This window comes from Vulpes lagopus, chromosome 15, assembly GCF_018345385.1.
Source record: "Vulpes lagopus strain Blue_001 chromosome 15, ASM1834538v1, whole genome shotgun sequence".
Lineage (NCBI taxonomy): Eukaryota > Metazoa > Chordata > Mammalia > Carnivora > Canidae > Vulpes > Vulpes lagopus.
This window is the reverse complement of record NC_054838.1, coordinates 23,635,719-23,641,351: the sequence shown is the minus strand read 5'-3', so window position 1 is coordinate 23,641,351 and position 5,633 is coordinate 23,635,719. Positions and strand designations below refer to the sequence as shown.

Below are 5,633 nucleotides of genomic sequence, written 5' to 3'. Positions count from 1 at the left end.
CTCACACTTCCTTTTCCCGGGTTCTCAAGCGTGCCCTTGCGTGAAACTCCAGCCGACTGGGGCCAATCAGAGGGTGGCGCGAGGGGGCGGGGCCATAGTTTAAACTAATTGTGCGCTCACAGCGCTGGCGCGAGCCCGCGGCAAAAAACGATCCCGTGGAAGCGTGAGGCGGAGCGGGAGCGCGCGGCCAGGTAACCGGCGCGGGCCCGCGGCTGGCGTTCGGTCTGGGCACCCGCAGGGATGCCCGGGCCTAAAGGGGGTGCTGGAGAGGCGGGTGCGAGCGGAAGGCCTGCTTCATAACCTACTCTGACTGGGGAGAATCTATCGGGGGTAAGGTTTGTGAGGAGGGGGCATGTCGGGGGGAGGTGCCGGCGTGCCTGGGGGGAGGGTCTGTTTGGGGGCGTGTCGGTGGAATTCTGTCTACGACCGGGGTGGGGGGGTGCGAGTAGTGCGTGTTCCTGAAAGGCTTGTGACCCAGAGGTCCCAGGGCAGTCTCCGCCTATTATTGTTAACAATAGTAGTAGTAATACTAGTAGTAAACATTTTCCGAGCACCGGCTACGTTTCAGACACTCCCTTTATGTGGATCGTTTAAAAATATGTTCCTAATTGTCCTATTATCCTTTATTACAGATGGGGAAGCGGAAGTATTTTATAATGCTTACTTGGCCAGGATTACATAGCTAGTGCATGGTTGTCTTCAATAAGGAGTAGAGGGTAAGGGGCTATGTGGGGGTGCGCCTCGTCTTGGACGACACACCTATTTTGAGCCTCCCTTCTCATACATAAACAACGAACTTACCTGCCTTACCTTATTTCTTGGGGTTGTTCTGAGGGTCAAATCAGGTAAGTTGTTTCATGGAAGCATCTTGAAATGCACAAATCTGTGACTGTAAGTGACTTTGTGAAGGTTGTGGTTGGGAAAGAGCCTAACTGGCTTGATGCTGCCTCTTCTGGGTGCCCTCTCTTGCTTACCCGGCCCGCCCCGCCCGGAAGTGCTTCTCACTTGGTATTGGAAGTGTCTGCATGTCTGTCCTTCTAGGTGGAGACAGTGTCTTTTGTCCCCGTATCCTGATGCCTAGGCAGGTGTGAGTGAAACCTGCCTTGGCCATTAACATACGCTTTAATGTTCCGAAAGGAAATAAATAGCCTGGCCTTCCCATCTTCATTTAGTTGCTTTTGAACCTCTGCTATCTTTTTGCCTGGAATGGCACTGCCTTCTAAAAATGTGATATTTACTTGCTTTAATCCATGTTTCCCTCTCTTGGTCTGTTGCCTGGTCCTGTATTCCCAAAGTTCTGGAATGACAAGTGCGGTACTTTGTGGTGGTCAGAAACCTTGGTGGTAAAGGAATTGGGTTACCTTGTGGACATCTTTACTGCTATGAACATTTGGAAATCCAGAGGGAATATTCTTTCTATCAGCAGGGATGCATGTATGTGTTCCCTCCCTCTCTGTTCCTGTATGGTTCTCCTGTAGAGGAAGAAGCACATACTTCTCTGTAAAAGCTTCCAAAGTACTCTTTTCTTGGCCTAAGTTCAAGTAAATGACTAATTGTAATGCCTGATTTTTTTTTTTTTTAAGATTTTATTTATTTATGAGAGAGAGACGCAGAGACACAGGCAGAGGGAGAAGCAGGCTCCATGCAGGGAGCCTGACGTGGGACTCGATCCTAGGTCTCCAGGATCACAGCCTGGGCTGAAGGCGGCGCTAAACGGCTGAGCCACCCGGCTGCCCTGTAATGCCTGATTCTTCATCTAATGCCAAAACTATACTCCCCCAAAGCTAGGAGATCTTACCTGAAAGCTCTTATGAAAAACACTTCTAGGGATCCCTGGGTGGTGCAGCGGTTTAGCGCCTGCCTTTAGCCCAGGGCGCGATCCTGGAGACCCGGGATCGAATCCCATGTCGGGCTCCCGGTGCATGGAGCCCGCTTCTCCCTCTGCCTGTGTCTCTGCCTCTCTCTCTCTCTCTGTGACTATCATAAATAAATAAAAATTAAAAAAAAAAAGATTTAAAAAAAAAAAAAAAGAAAAGAAAAACACTATTTAGAATGTTCTTTTTTATGTATGGAATATTAAAGTGAGAAGAATGCCTTGAGTAGTACTTGAGTTCTAGAACTGTTAGGATGAGGGAAAGCCCTGCCACAGGTGGCTAAACAGAGCTGGTCTGGGAATGTTTTGACAGCTGTGTCTAATAACACCCTATGGTCATTAAGTGTGTTGGGGTCATTTATTTCAGCCTCTTAGTGTTATGCTAAACATATCAAAAGGTGTTGTCTGAATTCAAAAATCAAAATGAGCACTCACAATGATGAGACCACTCCCCCAGTCTATTTCAATATCGAACAATCCTAAGTAGCAATAATTGTTATTGTGATAGTATTGTTTTGTGCGGTTCAGTGGTTACTTCATTTTACCCTTATATGCCATTTGTTTTTTCACCATTCTTTCTTGAATTTTATTCCTTTCGTATTAGACAAATATATCCTTCAGATGTTTTCTTCAGTGAGGGTCAATTGGTGGTAAACACTCTTTGTGGAAACATCTTTATTGCCTCTGCAGTCTTGACAGTTTAGCTGGATACTGGGCTTCCATTATTTTCGCTCAGCATTTCGAAAATGTTATTTTACTGAAATTTTGCCTTTTTGTTGTTACTTTTGAGAACTGTGTTCACAGTTTAACTATCATGTTGTTGTAGGTAACCTGCTTTTTTCCTTTGGTTTAAAGATCTTGTTTGTGTTTTGCAGTTTCATTACATGGTGTGGATTTAATTGTGTCCTACTGGGGGCTTATAGTGATTCCTCAATCTAAATTTTCATACCTTGCATGACTTTTTTTTTGTTTTTTTTTTTTTAAAGATTTTATTTATTTATTCATGAGCGACAGAGAGAGAGAGAGAGAGAGAGAGAGGCAGAGACAGGCCGACGGAGAAGCAGGCTCCATGCAGGGAGCCTGATGTGGGACTCGATCCTGGGTCTCTAGGATCACGCCCTGGGCTGAAGGCGGCGCTAAACTGCTGAGCCACGCTGGCTGCCCTTTTTTCATGACTTTTGTAAAAAATTCACTCATTCCCTTTTTAAATAGTGCTTCTCCCAGATCCCATATTTAACTTATGTTGGACTTTTTTATTCTGTCCTCTACATCTCTTATCTTTCATGATTTCTGTCTCTGTTACCTCTGAGTAATTTCTTTAAATCAATCTCCTAGGATAGTAACTTACTCTTCAGCTAGAACTAATTTGTGTGTGTTTTTTAAAGGGAGGGAGAGAGAGAGAAAGAATCTTAAGCAGGCTCCACGCCCAGTGAGAAGCCTGATCCAGAGCTCAATCTCATGATCCTGAGATGATGACCTGAGCTGAAATCAAGAGTTGGATGTTTAACTGCCTGAACCACCCAGGCGCCCCCTGATTTACTTTTTGAGTTCTTTTTTTTTTTTTAAATTAAAAATTTTTTTTAAATAGGCTCCATGCCCAGCTTGGAGCTGAACACGGAGATTGAACTCACACACCTGAGATCAAGACCTGAGCTGAGATCAAGAGTAGGTTCTCAACTGACTGAGCCACCTAGGTGTCCTGAGTTCTTTCTATTTTTTAAAAATTTTTTTTATTATTTATTTATGATAGTCATATATATAGAGAGAGAGGCAGAGACAAGGCAGAGATAAAGGCAGAGGGAGAAGCAGGCTCCATGCACCGGGAGCCCGACATGGGATTCGATCCCGGGTCTCCAGGATCGCGCCCTGGGCCAAAGGCAGGCGCCAAACCGCTGCGCCACTCTGGGATCCCGGTGTCCTGAGTTCTTATTTCCATTAGCTTTTTCATTTTTAGAAGTACTCTTTGGTTCATTTTCAAATCTGCCTCTTTGTTTTCCATGGTATCATTTTTGTCTCATGTTTTCAATTTATATAATAATTTTAAATAAACTTGTAGTCTCTATCATGCAGAATTTTCTGAAGTTTTTAGGAGTATAATCCTGCCATTTGTTTTTTTTTTTTTTTTTTCCCTGCCATTTGTTTTAACTGACTCTTGCCTATGATGAATTGTGTCTTCAAGTATTTAGTAGTTTTGGATTATAAGCTCATTCATATTCAAAGGATCATCATCTATGGTAGACTTACATAGCTTGGGTTGAGGTCAGTTCTCCAAGAACAGTTCTTTTTTTTCCAGTTTTCTTTTAAGTAAACTTCCTTTGAAATAATTTATGTACAGTAAACTATTTAAGTAAAAAGTGTTTTGATAGATGTATACACCTATAAAAAGTTGCCACAATCAAAATATAGAGCAGTTCCATCACTCCCAAAAGTTTCTGTATGCTTCTTTACAGTTCGTGTTTCCCTTCACCTTGGCTCAGGAACTATTGTAGATGAATTTGCGTTTTCTAAAATTTCACGTAAGTCAGATCATAGAGTGTGTATTCTTAGGCCTAGTTTCTTTCACATAGCATAATGCATTGTGAGATTTATCCATTTAGTTGCATATATCAGTAATTTGTTGCTTTCTGTTATGTAATATTCTGTTGTATGATTATATCATGTAATATTTATTCAGTGTTAGTGGACATTTGGTTTGTTTCCAGTTTTTGGCTTTTGTGAATAAAATTGCTATGAGCATTCATGTACAAATCTTTGAGCATTTGTGTAATTTCCTTTATTTTCAGAGTGGATTGGCTAAGTTGTATGGCAGTTGCATGTTTAACTTTTTAAGAAATTACCAGTTTTCCAAAGTGGTGGTACCATTTTGGCAATATGTGAGAGTTCCATTTGCTTCATATTCTTTCTTTAAAAAAGAATTTATTTATTTATTTATTTATTTATTTATTTATTTATTTATTTGTTTATTTGTTTGGGGCTTGGCGGAGGGGAGGGGCAAAGGGAGAGGGGAAAAAGAATCTCTAGCATCTCCTGGAGTGCAGGGCTCCATCTCATGACCCTGAGATCATGACCTGTGCCAAAATCAAGAGTCAGATGCTTAACAGACTGAGCCATCCAGATGCCTCTTGCTTCATATTCTTACCAATCCTTGGTATTGTTGGCCTTTTTTAATATTAGCCATTCTCATGGAGGTATGATATTATCTCATCATGGTTTTAATTTGCATTTTCCTGATGACTGATGATGTTGAGCATCTTTTCACATATTAACTGACCATTCATATATCTCCTGGAGAACTTTGTGTTTGCTTATATTGAGCACTCAAGGCTATTCCCAACCTGGGACCAAAACATATGCAAGTTATCTCTACTCAGAGATTTCCAGGTCACAAGCTTAGGCCACAAAACAACTATGGTTTTGAGTTACTAGGAGAGTTTTTCCTCCTACTTCACTAGGTGAACAAGATAAGCTTCCTTATTTCCCTGTGGACAGATTTTTTTCTTTCCTGATCTTTTTATTGACTGTCTCAGCCTTTATACAAGGATCTCAGTTGCTCTTTGTAGGCCCAAAATCTGTCTCCTGGACAAGGAAGAGGTTATAAATTCTTTATGTGGCTGGGACAGCTATGCTGTCAGGTCACACTGTTCCTGGGATTTCCCTTACTTTCTTGTGAGCTCAGTTTACCTAGGTATCAGTCAGGATCCAATCACGAAAGTAGAAACCACACAGAACTATTTTAAGAGTGAACTCAATAAATGGAATT

The 5,633-nt window shown here is 42.0% G+C and overlaps 1 protein-coding gene across 2 annotated transcripts in view; it reads left to right on the top strand.

Moving 5' to 3' along the window:
* Positions 1-78: 78 nt before the first annotated feature.
* The window catches only part of NUMA1 (nuclear mitotic apparatus protein 1), a 75,154-nt gene continuing 69,599 nt past the window's right edge, over positions 79-5,633 (top strand). Inside the window, exon 1 of one of the 2 annotated variants that reach the window (XM_041730105.1) lies at positions 79-191. The gene's annotated coding sequence lies outside the window, so the exon portion shown is untranslated. Of the gene's footprint in view, positions 192-268; positions 331-5,633 lie in introns of those variants that run through there. The other variant, XM_041730106.1, reaches the window with a different exon arrangement.